Below are 19104 nucleotides of genomic sequence, written 5' to 3' on the forward strand. Positions count from 1 at the left end.
TTTCTGACATGTGTTTATGTATGTAAGTAACATATATTTTTGAATGTTACACAAGTTTCGTCTATTTCTACCTCTGGTTTTTGGCGCAGTCAAATGTGAATCATGGGAACTTAGCATGTTTCTTTTCCATTAGGTAGGCTAGCCATATTTTTATCCAGCAATAGCTCCTGTAGAATTCCTTATGTTTTAAATTAGCTTCAGTGAATTTGTTTTGGCTCAACTCTGTGAATACATAAAACTGTCTTGGGAATGTGAGCATCCTGTTTAAACTATACAGTGACTGTCCAAGAATCCAATTCCAGCTCTGCCTGAATAATGTTGCATATAGTTTTAATAATGGCTTTATAATGGCAGAAAGAAAATCATACACACATATGCTTGAAGTCTTATCATATGGGATTCATAACTGTTTGGCAATATAAGGCACAAATAACAGTGAATAATTTACTGTACGTCTTCCCCCACATGTCAGTGTTATGACAGCTAGAAATGAAATACCTTTCTTTTTATTGGGAAATCATTCACTTTTATTCACGGTTAATTTAATTTATTTACAGTATTTCAGCTTCAATGGTTGATGTAGCATCCCAGGATCATTCTTTTCAGGACAGAAGACAGCATTTCATTTAATTTTGTTATTTTCCCATTAAAAAAAAAACAGAAAAAACATCAAAGACTGAATGATTTAATTAACAATATGGGGACTCTGTGTACAACCGTCTGCATTTTGCAAATTACTCTTTGCTGAGAATAAGTGACTTATCAGGAGCATGCAGACATCACTGTACACCTCAAAAGAAGTTGTGTTGACACATGGAAGGAGAAAATATGAGTCTCCCCCAGACAGAATTATCCACTTCACAGGTATTTTCAGTTTACAGTTTTTAGTTTGAAAAATTAATACCCTTTCTTCTCCTTGCAGTGGAGTTTAAAATCCTTTGTTGTGTTTACTGTGAAGTGCAGACAGAATAAGGAACAGAAAGCGAGTTTTGCCAATAATGCATAATACTTGTGATTTATTTTTTGCTGCATTTAAAATTTTTGATTATTGTTTCTGATGAGAAAGTGTTTTAAGAAAGCAGTTTTTTAAATGACTATTCCCTTTGCAGTCTCTTGTATTTAGCTCTGTCATTGTGTTTCATTTTTCAGGCAAAGACTGGCAACTTAGCCTGCAAAGTCCTGAATAAAGGTGCCCTGCAAGATGTTTATTAATGAAACTGACTAATACTTCAGATCAAAATAAAAAGTAATAACCATTGGACCATGTTAATAACTATAAATGTAATTGTCCCACCTTGGTTTTTAAAGGTCTTTATGAATTAAAGACAAACTAAAATTCAGAATAAATCCTTGCAGTCTTTTTTTAATCTAATAGATATGCAACACCATGAAAGCTGTTGAGTCTATGGCAGGTAAAGAAATAGAAGAGATGGAAAGCAAAACTTTGATGAAGAAAACCATTATCGGCAGACACAGAATGTGTCTTCTGCTTCATTCCCAGAATGCTTTTGTCTTGGGTAGGACAACAAAGACAAGAATGGCCCTTCTCCAAAGCATGCCGCAGTAGATCAGAGTAAAAGGGTGAAGCTAAGGGGTGGTGTCTTAATTCTATGTATCAGTATGAGCACATTAGGATCTTTAATAAGGCTAAACAAGTCCCCAGGTTGCAGGACATTTTACAACGCCCCAGACAATGTCTGGGGGATTGTAAAATGAGTTTTCTCCGCAGGGTGTCTGGACTCTCTCTTAGAGGGTGAGATGCTTGGTCATGTGGGAGGGACTGAGTGGACATGCAGCTTCTCAACCTTGAGAGAATGTTGGTGGCATCTGGTTAGGAAGCCTCCTGGAATGCCTCTGTGGTGAAATATTCCAGGGACGTCCGACTGGGAGGAGACTCAGACGGAGACCAAAGACATGTTGGACAGACTGTGTGTCTCTACTGGCCTGGTAACGCCTTGGGCTTCCACCGGAGGAACTGGCCAAAGTGTCTGGGAAGAGGGAATTCTGGGCCTCTCTGGTTAGGCTGCTGCCCTGATGGATGGATGGACAGACAATTGAGAAATGAATTAAGCTTAAGAACTGCTTCTAAGCTTATTTACATTAGCATAGTGTGCGTCTTGGTATATAAAAAGGAAAGTGACATTACCATGACCACTCTGATAGACATTCACTGATGGAGTATATCTGAAAATGTCTTAAGCCACTGTGCTTGAAATACAAAGAGATGAGCTCCAAAATGGAAAGCTGTGATGAGAGAAAAAAACAAGATGGAAACAGACAGGAAGGAGATAAAGATGGAAAGAGGAAGATAAAATTATTCCATTTCTAAAGGTGACACCCCCAGTCAGTTCAATATCTTACGTATATTCTTTCCGCTTTCCTCCCACCGCTTGACATTTCTGGGTTAGAAAGTTCCTGTTGCAGGTTGCCATTGTCATGTTACACTTAAATTCACATTAAGATGCTTCCACAGAAATTATCTTCTTCACGCATGAGGGGTGATCTTTGTATATTATTCTGGGCATGAACAAGTCACCACAGGTGAAGGGAAAGGGAGGAGGAAGGTAGCGGATTGTGATGATAGAGATGTCACATTTGATTGTATCACTGTAATTACAGGTAAGTCATTCTTCGAATGCTGGCTAATGTTGTTCTCTGAATGACACATTAATTCATTTTATTTCATGGGACGATGAAGAGGAATGATGTAGTGTTTGGCCATTTGTTTTAATAATCACTTTAATTATGGCTGAAATCAATCATGGGTGACCTTTTTGATGCATTTGATGAACGAGTCATTTCAGGAAAAAGATAAACAAAGTCGTCAGACAATATACAGACTTGAAGTTAGTTCAGAGCACCAAGCGCTACCTACCAAAGACGTGTCCACTCTTACCTCGTAATAATAAAACTGAGATATTGTCTGTTTTGTTGTTTAACTGCTTTTTTTAGAGTGTGGTGAGTGTCCTCTTGCAGGCTTGGAGATGGAGAGATGAGGTGTATTGAATGTCATCAATCAGAATTAACCATCAACTCTGGGCTATTGACTGATGATTCACTACAGCAGAATCTCCTCTGACTCTAAAATGAAAGAGGCAACATGAGGCAGAGACACTCAGTTGATTGGCACCTCATTGAGTCTGGCAGGGGAGCCAGTGATTGCAATAGCTGTCAATATCATGTAATTGTTTTCTTACATACATGGTCCCCTGTGCTTCTTCTATCTCTTTTTGCTGCATAAGTCTCAAATTTCATTGTGGGTACATTTTGTTGTTTGCACGTCATTGTAAAACTCAGACCATACTGATAATTTATGTACCATTAGCAAATATGTCATCTCGGCATCAGAACATTAAGATTCACTTGCCCATGCTAGACAGCTAGATTAGCAGAATGGTTGTAAATCTGTCCTTTCCTGCTACCCCAGGGTGTGTTAAAGTAGCCAGTTATGCCTGGAAGCTTCAATTTGACCACTCTCAATTATCACATTAAGTATGTCACTGGAATATATACACTGATCACACTTCTGTCTTGCTGTGTGTTCACTGAAGTCAAGCTCAAATTGAGTTTAAATCTTAAATGGCACCCATAACGGCTCGGGGGAATATTCGGGGCTGAGAGAGCAGCGCTGTTTTCCACCCCAAGGTCAGCAGGGAAGAGGAGATTTAATTGAAATAGAAACTGCCTACCTGATAGTTTGAAATAATTAGTAATGTCAGCGCAGAGAGAGGAAGAGACGTGTATGAGGACAAATAAAAGGGACATTGGTTCTAGATAAAAATGGCAAGTCATCAAGTCGAGTGAATTGAATGTCATGGTGATTGACTGGATTTGACTCTGGAAGTCACAACGGGAAACTCAAACAAAAAATGCAAACTATAAATTAGCTTGAAACTTTGCAAAAGATTTACCAGCACCTTGCAGTAGTATTCATGCCCACTAAACTTTTTTCTTTTTTCACCTGACAACCCCAGCTGCCTCTGCATTTTAAAGGGGTTTATGTGATAGACCAACATAAAAAAACACATAATTTGGAAGGCACAAATTTAAAATGATATATGGTTTTACCAATAAAAATAAAAGTGTGGCATGAGTTTGTATTTAATCTTCTTTACTCTAATATATCTCAATGAAATCTAGTGCACCAATTAGCTTTATAAAGTCACCCAATTAGTACAGAAAGGTCAGTAGTGTGTACTTGTCAGTATAGAAAGATGCTATATGAAGTCCTAAGAGGTTCGCTAGAGAATATAAATGAACAAGCAACTTCTTGAAGCCGAGTTAACACAGCAAACAGGTCAGGAATGACGTTATGGAGAAGTTCGAAGTAAGGTTTGGTTGCAAATCAATACCCAAAGCTTTGAACCGGTCACAAAGCTCTGCTCAGTCTCTCATCCAAAACTAAATAAAGAGAGCACTACCACTAACTTATTAAAACATCCTAAACAGGCAGGTTTAACACAAAGAGTATTAATCAGGGAAGCAGACAAGAGACTTTGACAAAATTTGAAAAGGTTCAAGTACAATACAAATACCTTTGCAGCGCTGAACAATTCCACTTGTTTTTATTTCTGGTACTCTGAATCAGGGCCTCATGTAATATTCAAAAGTCCACAAAAGGTTCACATGGTTCCCAAAATCGTTCACTCTGCATGAAAAATAATCTTCCATCATTAAAGAAAACTCTGAATCCCAATTCTGATAGACCCTAGTGTGCACCTCTCCTTGGCCCTGTATTTCTGAACCAGTTAATAAAGAGGAAATGAATTGTATCAGTGTTGCTGTCTGTGCTCATGCTGAAAAGTAAATTATCATAGAGATTGGTACTGGTGCCTTCACACATTGATTATATAAAAAGCAACTGTGTTTCACTCTCACACACATATACATAACAGCTTGAATTTTCTTTATTTGGATCAAAATTTCTGTCTCCACACGTTGTCCCCTGGCTCTGCTAAGACATGTCGACAACAGATAAAATACTACACAAACAGTAGTCTGACACTTACACAATATCTTAGCTCTTTGTTGGTATTTTTGTGTGTGTCGGCTTGTGCGTGTGTGTATGTGAGCATGAGGGGCCAAAACAACTGACAGAAAGATGATCGCACCACAGGACAAAAAGAAATGTACATACAAGTGTCCTCGGGGCATGACAGCCACACAAACTCAAAGATATGGGGTGTTAATATCTGATAGTTCTCTCTGGGCTTAACAGCATAAAAGACACCAAGGTCAATGGGTTGCCAGTCGTTGCTGTTGTACAAAAATGTGACATGGCTATTTTTGCTGTCTCCTCTTCTGTGAACAGCTTTAACCTCTGGAGCATTGTTGTCGTCATCAAAGACAAAATTTGAAAACTTACTTTCTTCGTGTCTTTTTTTCTTTGGACACAAAATTTTTATTAAATGAACAACTGTAAGCATAGCCATGAAATAAATAAAGTATATTTGAAAGTACTGGAATAAAACATCCGTAACATGCAGTGTAATGACCTTGTGGCAAGAAAGGTATTTTTATTTTTTTTGTTTAATTTTTCTTTGGTTGCTTCTTCACAGATTTCTATGTATTTTACATAAAAGAATATTTCGAAAAACCACAAGTGGCAAGCTAAAATCACTGCAGATTAACAGTAAGTGCACATTGCGGCTTAAAAATCCCTTTGGAAACAACTCTTTGAAACTCTTCTTGTGGACTCTGAAATACTATTTTGATTTAGAAACTGTAATCTTTGGTTTTTATAACTGGCTAAAATTATGAGATTATAAAATTAGGATGTGCTTGTCATCCTAAAGATAGTATCTTTGTTAAGTTGTCAGTTGTGAACAGACAAGATATTGGTTTGCCTCTTGAGTTTAGGAAAGTTGTTATGCATTGATGATTTAAAGTTGTTACAGTTTTGCTTCAAAGCAGAAGGGTTTTGAATAGTAACCAAGGTCTATGGAGTTTGTATGCTCCCTCTTTATACATATGATTTTTATAGGTAGTTTAATTTCCTTTCTCAGCCCCAAAATGCATGTTCGGTCTTTCAGAGAGCCTAATTTACAGCTCTGGAAAAATGTGTCGGTGTGTCTGCTAGTTCTGTGTTCAACTGTCAACCTGTCCATTTATTGCTAGAGCTAGGCGCAAGCTAGACCCCTTCTCTGGGTAGCAAAATGAAGAATACAGCAGATAAATCATGAAATTTATTATACTGCATCATAATGACTGTGTAAGACACTTCAAACCTATTGTTTCCCTTACCATCTTGGGCTGTCAGTTTAACCTTAAATACACAATCTATGAGTGACCCCAAATGGTTAAATAATCATTAGCTTGAGAAAATTGAAAACAAAGCAAAGATCCCTGCCAGGTGGGCTACTTCAAGCATTTGGATTGCTGGAGGGGAGTTTTTTTTTTTAGTACAGTAAAAGCATCTGTGCACCACTGCACAACTTTAATTAAGAATGCTATAATGGCCAATGATACAAGTTTCTGTAGCATTTGCTTAAATTTATATAGCATATGAGCAGTACGGGGAATCTTAAAGTGGCACTGCTTGTGCCATCAAAATTTTCAACATATTCCCAAAAAAATCTGTGACTTTTTTTTTTTTTTTTGCCAAAGTTTTTGCAAATTGTGGCAAATTTGCCAAAACTTTAATGATTTCTGTTTGACTTGATTTCATAAAGGACTTTGGACTTGACTAGAAATTTTACACCAAAAGGGTTTTACAAAGAAACGTGCCGGGCGCGCAACAATGGAACCAGGTGCTCGATCCAGCCCACTGAGTGCCCCCTGCCATTTGCCAATATCCCCCTCTTGTTTCTGCACCAAACATGCTGGATTTGCATTTCTGTTTACATGTTGGTTTTTTTTATCTGCATCCTACGGTGACAGCAAAGACTCCACAGTGGTAGAGGAAAGCTGGGAGGGCTATCAGGAAGATGTGTGCAAAGTTAAAAAAAGAAAAAAAAAATTCACCTGGCATCCAAATTACTGATTGGCTACTGTGCAAGATACAGTAGCTGCACCATAATTTTTAGACATTTTAAGATTTTAGATCTAGCTAGAAACTAATATGTCTGATGGGTACTTAATTGCAAACAGTGATGCATGTGATGCCAGCAGCTGTATCAGTATTTAGTTTGGGTTGTCGCAACTGCCATGAATGTGTGGCCATTGTGTAGAGGGATGGATGCATCACAAAATATTCTTAAAGGAGAGCAATGATTATGATTCTTCAGTATCGTATAACATTGTTAGATTTTTGCCACTGGAGATGATTCACATTGAAGTAATACTTTTAAAATAAATCTGTGAATTTATTTCACTATGGATCATTATTTTCTAAATTCGCTGAATATTTTGGTTTTTGTGGAGGCAAAAGAAACACCAGAACTAATTTTCGAATAATTTTGAAGTTCACTTCCAGTTGCTGGGTATTCTGACAAACAAAAACACGTTTTAAAATCATTTAAAATTCTCAACATAATTATCATTCAGACTAAAGTGCATATTTCGCCAAGTGACTTATAAGACTTAATAAAACCTTAGGACTTGACTCGATTTGAGACTTGCATACTTTATACAGTTTGGCCTGCTTGCCTTCACTTGGGCTTCGACTCAATACTTGCAGTACAATGTCTTGGTTTGACCTCTCATAAGCAGTGACATAAATAAATAAAAATATATAGATACAAGTATAACTAAAATCAATCATTATGTGCTCTATGTGAAAAGAAAACTTTTTATTCTCACTTCCTGACATCATCTAGGACAAAACTTTTTAGCACAAGTTTGTATATAGTACATTTATATACACTCGTTAATGTAATGTGTGTATTTAGTCTGGCAGTGTACAGTACCAATAAACACAATATTTACTGGATCGCTACAACTATTTTGACTTTCATTTTGCCCAAAGAGATAAATTCTTCTTTTTAATTAACAACCTTGTACTTTTAGCTTTTCAAGGAGGCCATGTTGCATAATCTAAATTTAAAGATTTTACTTGTTTGTGTACAGTACTTATCACAAAGTTTATGTTACGTATTAATGTTTTGCAATTATTTTCAATTTTAGTTTGTTTTGAAACCTCCACTTCTTTCTGGTCTTGAATTTGTACCTCTTTTTTTAGCTTTTTCTATGTTGCTATTTTACACATGCTCTTCCCCTCTCTCCTCTCCATGTGTCGATCCGTGTCTGTCGCTCTCTGTGCTGACAATGTCTGCACTCAACACACCCCAAGTAAAGTGCGTGGTGACAGAAACATTAACACAAGCCACTGAGTACCTCTGTGATTTTAGCGAGAGTGTATGTGTCAGCTGGGGCCCGGAGGAGTAAAAAGCACACATCTGAACTTTTGCTGGCTGGTGCTTGGGTGGAGGACTGTGACAGTCAACATCAAAACAGTAAAAGTAAAGCTGTGATTTATTGAATGTGCTGCTTGTGTCTGCTTTCATGCTTGCCAGTGATACATTTTATGACTTTTCTCCTGCTTTCAGGGAACATGGCGATGTGGATGAATTAAACATGTTAAGCAGGAACAGGTCTCTCTCTGAAAGCCTTACCCTTTTCACGATAACCCCTTTTTAGACATTCAGTGGACTTATCGCAGCGTATAAATAGGACAGAATTCATTATTCAGGGGAGGTTTCGGTGAAAAATTAATAGTTGTCCCCGGAGGAGGTTCTGTGGCACTTCGGAAAGGGAAAACCTTTAAAGTGTACATGCTCTGGGGAATCTGGAGAGAGTCTGCCCTTCATATTAAAACCTTTACCATGCTACACTTCACATTGATATTGGAAATGTAAGTTTGCTCATCACTAATGACTGTGACTAATACCGTACACAGACTACATTCATGCCTAAGCTGTCTGCAAAACATTTTCAATGCAGAGGGAAGAAAAAGGGGGACCCGTCTGCTTCTGACGATGACAAGTTCTGCAGATTACGCATTTTCTGTGCTGCCTTTTAGGACAAAACACCACGAGTTGAGCCGCTGACATCTGTAAAGACTCCTTTTTGTAACCACATTGAATTATTTCTCTCAGAAGCACTTCACAATACAATAAACCGTCACGCTAGAAAAGCACGACAAAAAAGTGTGCATCATGTCCTCCTCTCAACACTGTCATAAAAGAGATTACATTTTTCAACATACCCAGATTAGTCATGTCCTGAAATCTTACTGATGCTGCTGCTGCTGCTGCTACTGAGTTGTTTTCAGTCTGCCTGTTATCACTTGAAAGATGGGCTTCACAATGCCTTTGTATCCACTTCCTATCTGCCCAGCTCTGCAGGCAATAACAATAATGTATGGCTAAGGGAAAACAGCTAATCATCAATGACTGCAAGATATATGGCATATAGAGTGGCACCTTGTTTATTACCCTCTCTTTTCCTCCTGCGGCATCCTTCGGCTATACAGAGAGACTGCTGGAACTGAGAGCTTCTTCAATGTTAATTTGATTCATTCTTGTTTTCCATAATAATTGGGGGCAATGGGTCAGTGTGATGAATTTGCTTGTTACATGACACAGGATGTAGCACATCACAGGATGCTGTACAGTTTGTCTCTCCTGTATTTTCCATCAAGCAAAACAGGCGACACATATTTAATAGCCATAGAGTTAGAACATACACAACCTTGCAAAAATATTCCCACCCCTTGACATTTCCTCCATTGCGTCTGGTTGCAGCCACTGATGTAAAGGTATTTACCTCATATGATAGACCTGCACAAAGTAATGCACAATGGTGATGTAGCAGGAAAATTATACAATCTTAATTTTCCATTTTTTTCAGTAAATGTGAAAAGTGTGGCATGCATATTTTAAATTCAGCTTCATTATTTCATCTTTCCCTGCAATTACAACTGGGAATTTTTAGAAATTATACATCAGTTTTCCTTACATTTTAAAGATATGCTTTGTTTGGCTGTGTCACATAAGTTGAAATAAAATATACTAAAATCTATGGCTGTGAGAAAGTTGAATAAGGAAAAAAGTCAAGACATGTTAATATTGGCTCCCTGTTAGACAACAGGTTGAATTCTTTGAGGAATTCTGCTTATGCTTCAAATCGGCTTTTAATTTGAAAGCTTATAGTGTTATAAATGACATTTACATTTTTAGATCAGTCGTCTCAAAAATAATCAAGATTGTTTTGATAGTATTCCAGCTGGAATAATCCAATCTTCTCGCAAATATCAAGACTGCTTTGTCAGCTCTTACTTAATCAACCTATTATTTTCCTTTCTTTCTTAATCCCTCCAAAACATTTTCACTTCCCTTTCATTCCTTGCTCTTTATTTTCATCTCCCACAGCTCATATTATCTACACAATATGGAAATGTTCAGCCATTCTTAGATGTGCAATGAATTTTAAGACATATTCATTTTTTTTGTCTTATAAATAAACATTTATGTATTGCCTCCTTGTCAGTACCAGCACACCTGCACTGTATATCTGCAGTATCATCCAGTGCCTGCACAAGTGCAAATTTACAGAAAGGAGAATGAATGGATAGCCTTGTATGAGATTTTAAACTGCGAGCAATCACAAAATATGTGTGTTCACCTTCACGAGCGTGTCTTGTGTTTTTGCCCCCCATGGAAACTCTGTGCCTCCTCCTCTGTGTGTCATTGTGGTGATGAGCGCTGATTGCAGATTGTTACGGTGTTTGTACCTCTCATCTATCTGGCCCATGCTGCGTATTTGGCCAGGCCTGATTGTGTTGATGGTGACACCGGCATCTTGTCTTCAGGTAGGGAGGCCCAATGGTAGCCTGGGTATAATAAAAGAGATGTAATCAACCAATGTCAGACACGAACACAGGCTTTGAAAGAAAAAAAAATCAAGTATAAGAAAACTGTTTTTGTGTTTTAGCTACCAAACTGTGCCTTCTGTTGATGAAAATCACATAAAAAGGCAGTTTTAGATGTCAGAGTGGGCTTTTTTTTTCTGTCTGCAGGCATTCTGTGTGATGGTGAAATAACATTTTAAGGTGCTTTTTCCTTGCTTGACAACAAGGGTGAGTGAAAGATAAAGGATATGCATTACATTAAATCTGTACATTCTTTCTGAGTTGTATAGCCTCAGTGGAGGAATGGGTGCTTCAACCTGCTACATACTTTTAATCAATGGCAACAAATAGAAAGAAGCAAGTGTTTGGCACTTGCTTGTTCAAGAGATCCTTTCTCTCTCTGTGCACTTTGTCCTCCCTCTGTGCTTTGTTATTTGTTTTGGTGTTCTAATCTTTACCAAGTCAATAATATTCTTTGTAGTCTGAAATTGTGTGTCGGGAACAAAAAGGCCTCCTCCCTTTGTTGAAAGTACCTGTCTGTGACTTTTTATGCTCTCTCAGACTTCCAGATAGGAGCAATCATTAGATGTTGTTTTCTGCCTGCAATTACTTTCCGTTACAATGGGTCAAACACTAGGAAAGCAAAAGGGGTCGCGGGAAGACAAGGCTAGATGGATTACAGGCGAGGAGCTGTATAGGTCCCACGAGCGCTGATAAATACGTATGTGGCTCCGAGACTCGCTGTTGTCAGAGGCGTCTTAGTAAATGCATCAGACATAATTAGTCTAGAGTATATATGGACAACCTCACTTCCTTTTTATCTTACTCGCATTGTCTCCTCTAAAAAAAAAGGGCCATCCATTACTCAGGGTGCTATTTGTTTTAGGAGGCAAAAAACAGGGAGTGATGGCTTTGCCATTTCTGATATCTCACATTGCATCAGTGCTCCATAGAGTTGCTTTGAAATATATGTTTCAGTGCAAAGAGCTTCTTTTTTCCAATATCAAAAGTATCTGATTTAAACTGTTCTTTGTGTTGCAATTGTTAAACTTTTGTCTCCCTGATGATAATAGCCAAAAGGATGAAGTCTGGGGTCAGTCTTTGCTTCAAGTAGAGGAAATCAAATATCACAGTGTCTTTTTCATGTGTGATGGTAGGATAGAGCTAGGGATTGATGGACGCTGCATTGCTCCTCCTGTGTGTTGTCGTGAAGCCAAGCTCTCGATTTACCAGTTGCTCAATCTTCCGATCTGTGCTCATAGTCTTGAGATGTTAATTATGACCAAAAGAACAAGATCCTGGACACTAAGCTCTATCATTCAAGAGAAACTCAGGGTGGAGCTGCTCCTTCTCTGCATAAAAAGGAGCCACTAGAAGTGATTAGGGTGCATCCTTTTGAAAGTATTTGTGGACATTTCCCACTAGAAGGGTACCCTGAGGCAGACAAAGAACTCACAGAATAGAAATACATATTGAATAGCAGATCAGCCAAATTCAAAGCATTTAGGCATCTAGTCACAGTGAGGACAGCTTGTCGAAGTTCAATTCAAGCATCAGGATGCACAAGAGTGGTTATTTAAGTGAATCTGAACATGTCATGGTTGTTGGTGCCAGATGGGCTGGTCTGAATATTTCAGAAACTGCTGATCTAGAGGGATTTCCATTCACAAATATATCTAATATTTAAAGAAAATGCTCCAAAAAAGATAAAATATCCAGTGTGGATACAATTGTATTAACAACAAAAACAGATTTGTTGTTATAAAAGGTCAGAGGAGATTTTTTTGAATTTTTTTTTTTACATAAACAACAAGCTCACTGCACTCTAGTGTGCAAAGAGAAGTAATGGAATGGAAGATTCCCATCAAAGATATGCAGATAGCAAATCTGTAGAAACTAGGAAATTCTCCCAACACCTTATGATTATTTCCATTGAGAATTAAGGCAGAGAGTGTAAGCTGAATTTAGCAATATAAAGTAATGGATGGACGGACAGATGGATGAAGTCCTTTCATTGTTTACTCTTTGAATGAATTTGCTTAGCTGTATTTAAAAATGTGGCAATGAGTTACATGCTAGAGTAAAAATTTATGTATCTGAGAAATATGACTATTGACCTTGCTATTATTCCTGACGTCATCAAAACACATACCATGTTTCTGTTGTTCCAATAGAGCCTTTATTTCTTCTAAATGTCCTTGACCACAGCGACACTGACAGTCTTTACTTGGGATTGTACTGTACCTTCAGCAGTTAAAAGTAGAAAAAGAAAGCAAATAACATTTAAGTCTGACATAAAAAGAAAATACACATTCTAAGCGATTGCCATGGCTACAGGTTTTTTTCTTTTTTCACAGATGTCAAGGATTGTTAGCAAAGAACTTGCAAACTGTTACTTTTATCCTTATTAAAGTCCCACGTAAGAAGAACTTTCAAAGTATGTTATACAAAGTCCAAGCCATCAGAAATCAGTCTCTGTAGATTTTTTTTTTTTTATCAGAATATTTTGGTTCTGTAGGAGTTTAAACACGTCACCAGACTCCTGCACAAATTAGTTAAATTCCTTTTCAATAAGGCTAAACTAACAAAATTCAAGAGAGACGTTAAATGTTCATAACTGGGCACCTTTGTATGTGTATTTCTACGTAAATAAAACAGTCACTCATTTTTCAGATAATTGTATCCCTCGTTTTAGTGGAAACCGAAGGCTTTCATAGGCACTAATTTTATTAATAACCATTCTTTTGCTTGTTGAATGTTTGTTGTGTGTTTCAGATGGAATGACAAATAGCTTAATTATAAAACCAATTTCTTTCTTTGAAATAACTTCACATTTCTATATTTGTGTTGTTTGATTTCATACTTACCCTCACTTGAGAAGCCAATATGTTCTTCTTGCATTTACTTTTTTTATTGATGTTTTAGTCACACAAGCTGTTATGACATTGTAGTGTTAACATTTTTTCCCTCCTGATAAATATTAGCATGTAGAACTTCTTAATAACTCAGCCATTATTAGTCAAAGATAAGGTAACTTATTTTATGTGGCTGTTGATCCCAGTTTTTTTTTATAAGGTTTATTTTAATGACATTGTAAATAAAACGTATAGCCTCTAGAATATACTTGAATTTTTGGGCACACAATATCTTCTATGACTGTGGAAGATAGAAGATTTTCACATTCATACACTGCATATACTGTACATGCTGGATGGTATACTGTAACTTTAACAATTACTATACAACAACTATATTTTCTTTTTAAGAAAAACAAAATTTTTTGGTAGGTTAATGTATTAAAAGCAAAAGTGCTCAGTACAACTGCATGTTATGCAAAGCAATAAAAATACAAGATCACATGTAATGGTACAGACATACATTTACTCAGAACACCCTACTGGTGTTTTTATTTGTAAATGCATTGTTAGCAATGTATGAAAGGTTGAGGCCTAGTCCACCTTCCTGATAGCTCTTCAAAGGCTCTAATGTCCTAGATGCATGCAATTATCCTTTTAATTAGCAATAATGAGTTTGTGCATGCTGAAATAATGAGCTGAATCGTGAGATGTGTGCAGATCTTAATGTGAAGCTCATCAAGATGTAACAAGTTCTGTCACTAAATATCATTAACTGTCATGTTACATTTCTCATACCATTATGCTGAGATGGTCCAGTCAGATGCGTCCTACCTACTTTTTGTGTGCACGTGTGTTATAGATAGATAGAGTTTAAGCATTGAGGATCATGTGTTTATGGATTTTATTACAGCAAAAAGTTGAAACCTAAGAGTACAGCTCTTAGAAACTAAAGGAGTATGTTAGACATACAGTACAGACCAAAAGTTTGGACACACCTTCTCATTGAATTCAATGAGAAGGTGTGTCCAAACTTTTGGTCTGTACTGTACATGGAGTCTAGTGCTGCATCAGTCATATGTTTATGGCTGCTTTCTGATCTCTAAAATCAGCCTAAAGCCTAAATTTTCTCAAAATACTGTTTGTCCCACCTGACAAGAGGTTAGTTTTTTTTTGTTTTTTTTTTTATTTGGAGGAGTGACAATGTCACATTGTTGTTTGTCAGAGTGGGTGCTTTAAAATATGCGTTTACCATTTTAAAACAAAGGCCAAATGTTTATGAATCTTAAACATTTTAGCAATTAGCACTGTTAGCAAGGTTAGCTTAACTGAAACAGCACTCTATTTTTGATTGCCTTCAGAAATACAGATATTTCTCAAGGAAATGCGCATAACTACCATTTCAAAGGTTCTCATTTTCAAATATACTTTCAAATATTCTGTAAATGCAGTAGTTGAAAAGCGTGGAAACATAAAACAGAGAAACTTAGCTGTGTTCATTTATCTTCTGATGCCTCACTCTCTGTTATTCTCTAGTGCCTGAATAAACTTCCTGTCTCAATGTGTAAAATAAAATGCTGTTTCCCTTTTAAATACTAATCTCAGTGGTTCCTTAACTTCCTTTTAAACACCCCACTGATACTGCAGCCTGGGTATGGTGTGTTCAGCAGTTCAGTGGGATAAAAAAAAGTTTGTGCTTCTGAGTTTGAAACCAGTTGATTGGTGGTCAGGGTCAATGAAGCTGAAAATCAACCAATTTCAGTCACAGCGCAATTTCCTGACACATTTCTGACAGGGTCGTGTTTTGCATTACAAAGCTGGAGAAAATTTATTTTTATATCATAGACCATACATTTCTATAAGTATGTCGAAGCAGGTACCTGAACATTTGATTCATTTCACTTTGTTTCCCGGATTCCAAGTTGTTCTAAGGCAGAATGGACACTCCAAAGTTAATCGAGAATGACAGAGATATGGTTGCATTGTGTCACCTCCTCCTTCAGATCAATCAGGGGTTCAATAGTAATTTAAACAATATTTACACTAGAAGATGACTTTCTTGCATATTTTGCATACCATCTAGGAATCCTTCATCTGTGCATTTTTCCATGAAATGTTCAGTGTTTTTGCCAGTTGTGTTGCGCCACACAAACAAAAGTCCTGGCCAAAAACCTTTAAGGTGTTAAAACAGGTTTATTTGAGCTGTGGCAGGTTAAATAATGTATTGATGCTGCAGAACAAAATGGCTCTGGGCTATTAAAAGTATTTGCTTTGTAAATGATCCAAAGATCAAGGAGAAAACATAATGTCATAGGTCACATAATGTCTTCAACTACTTTAAAAAGGAATTTTTCATAGATTCCCCACTGGGACAGACTGCTTTGAATCAGATCGTGAATTGATTTTTACAGTGAGATTCAGTGAAGTCTGAGTAAGACTTTGATTGGATGTTCAGTGAACATCAAACAGTGTGGGAAACTATTTTAGCCACATCACCAATACCAAGTAAAGCTGAATCTTCACAAATGAGCAAAGTAGGCCTGATCTCAGTCGCGTTGTCTATGACATCCCATTGTTTGCTCTTATCCCCGCTTGTCTGCCATTCAAATTTCCTTGAAGGGAACACAGGGAAGAATGTTCACACCACAAGGAGATCTGTTGCATCACTGATGTATGATTTCTTCCGTAAGCTCCGTGGGGTACAGTTGTTTTCCCAGAATACAAAAGGCAGCGGCATCACAAAGGGGCTGTGGCACACCTCTGGCTGACAAAAGCAGCAAGAGCTGTCAGCGACATCACTCAAGTCTTCCTTGTACCCTCCCAAACCCGCTGCAGCCTGTCTGAACTATCCCACCGGAATTGAAAATAGTACAGGCTCATGTCTTTCAGTGAGGCAGCTTAAGAAATATTTTATACAAAACCAGTCTGTTGACATAAAACTGTTATTAGTTCAAGCTGTGCAAAGAAGGCCAAAGAGTGTTTTAAGTTCTATTATGTAGCAGAGTCCATGTTCTGTGGACATATACATATATTAAAGAAAAATAAAAGTTTTAGAGAAGTATTGTAATTTGTCTCAATGTTTTACACTGATTGTTTAATTTTTGAGAAACATTGACGTTAATCTTGTGTGATTAATTCTTTACTAACATTTCAATTTCTGCAAATTTCAATTGCAGATTTGTGATCTGCAATTTAGGCAGATCACAAATATTTGGTAACAGAAACATCCACTTTGTTCATTTTACCTTAAATATTCATATTACAAATAAATAATTTAATTATATATATTTATTTAAAGTTTTCTAGAGCTAAAATTATAAAATTATGGTGCCGATTAAGAACATGCAATGACAAACATTGAATAATGCATTTGCTAAAACATGTTTAATATGGATCAGAAGCAGTGCTTTGATTTTATATCTCATTTATCGATTGGAACCAAAATAGTCTTTGTAGACCCCAATCTGCAGGACATTTTTTTTATTATAGATATTTCTTGAGATGAGTTTGAGTGATTAACATGTCCATAAGCGAGGAATATTTATCACATATGGCTATTGTAAGAATGGAAGCAAAAGAATGGTTATTAATTTATGTAATGCAGGCTGGAGCCACCAGTGAATTTGCTCAGACTTGGAGGAATTATTTATTAGTAATCATAAAATTGTTCCCTATCAATGGAGATTGATGCTTGGTGCAGCATCTGAGGGCTATAGATCACTGTCCTTATTCTGTGCAGACAACAATGTCTTTAGCACTGCCTCATTTGATTTTATAGATCAGATTGATATAATAAAGAAGATTCAAAATGCAAAAAGCAACAAAATTTGTCAATTTATCTAAATGTACGATTTAATGCTTATGCTGCCTATCACACCCTGATAAAAACCATTAGTGACCCAAAATTGCTACAGCAGCAGCAAAAAAAACCCAAAAAAAAAACCCAGTTAGACAAAGATTGACTGAGGCTCATGGCGGAGACTTGGTTCGGCCCTATTGTTCTAGCTTGGAGAATGAGAAAGCAGCATCCATTTTAGCCTTAATGAAGTTAGTGACCCTCTGAAAGGTGACACATTTACCGCCCAAGGGATTTATACACTCCTGCTCTGTGACTCCAGTTCAATATGGAGAGGACAGATTTGGCTCTACGGGGGCAGTCCAAATATACCCTCACAATTTATACTGTGCGACTCATTTTCAGACGCTGCTCTGATAATTAACGCTGGCATTATTGATATTCAATTCTTTGCAGCACACCCCTAAAAGAAAGGTATTTTGTACCAATCTTCCTGAGGCATCAATATCAAGACATATAATCAAAATTAAATTACATTTAGTTTTAAAATTTCTTTTTAATTTCATCTAGGCTTTGACAAAACCCAAAATATTGTAGCAATCTTTTTTCTAAAATCAGTGTATAAGACCTACATTGAGTGTGTACAGCTGATGAAATAGTCCTTACTTTACTTTGCACCAGGGTCTAAAGCATCTTAATTATTTATAACATTCTTACTTATGCAAATACACTAAATAATTTCTACATGACAGCTTGAAGCTGGGGCCTAGAGGAGCAGTGTGATGTTTGAATGAAGACCTTTCTTTCCTTTGCATGGCCCAGGAAACATAACACTGCAGGCTCTGGGTTGCCTTGGCGCATACTGTTTTACATTCTAATTATCTGCCATGACAGGCTTTATTGCTAAGTCTCCATGCTGAAGCCTCATCCCAGACTCATTCCACATGTGATGTCAATGTTGGGATAATGAGATAAGATACTCGGAGTCCTTAGCTTTGCACACTGGTCTTGTCATTAGCTCTCTTTTTTTCCTTCCGTCTTTCCATGCAGGAAACATAAATGTTGGTTCGGTGTGTCTTAGATTGAGTCTCCTAGATTCTTTGTCTTTTGTAGATCTTTATTTATTTTGTTTATCTTTTTATATTTTCATTTGTTGCATAACTGTTTCTTTTGTGTGTTATCCTAGAGTTTTTAATATTCCTGAAGCAAGGCAATTTCTTATCTCCAGTGTTTGGTCTTTACATTTTCTTATTTCACCAGATTTGTTTTGGATTCTGAGAAATCAAAAGGGCATTGACAGTGATTAAAATAAACAGTGCTTTGTTAAGATGTTCATTAAATATTTAACACACTACAGCCAATCTGAGACACAAACAGCGAGACATATTTCTTCAAACTCTAATTAAGCTACAGGGAATTCATCGCATATTGTAGGTAAACAGAAAGAGTCAAGGGAATACCAATGGAAATTAAATGCTCTGCTGGTGTTTTTCTCATTACAAGATGAAATGAAACATTTATAACTGACTTTCATTTCACTAAAAGGCTGACATTTTGTGGGTCAACCCCAGATAAGACTGCAACTTTTTTCTGTTTATTTTATGATTCATGAGTTCACTTAGTGCATTGACTACCTCAAATCGATGAATTCCAAGCTCACTCCC

The 19104-nt window shown here is 36.9% G+C and overlaps 1 protein-coding gene across 4 annotated transcripts in view; it reads left to right on the forward strand.

The window, feature by feature from the left end:
- pcdh11 (protocadherin 11) overlaps nt 1-19104 on the forward strand; it is a 163638-nt gene that overhangs the window by 139365 nt on the left and 5169 nt on the right. The gene's annotated exons all lie outside the window — the stretch shown is intronic.

The sequence above is a fragment of the Xiphophorus hellerii genome, chromosome 23 (genome assembly GCF_003331165.1).
Source record: "Xiphophorus hellerii strain 12219 chromosome 23, Xiphophorus_hellerii-4.1, whole genome shotgun sequence".
Taxonomy (NCBI): domain Eukaryota; kingdom Metazoa; phylum Chordata; class Actinopteri; order Cyprinodontiformes; family Poeciliidae; genus Xiphophorus; species Xiphophorus hellerii.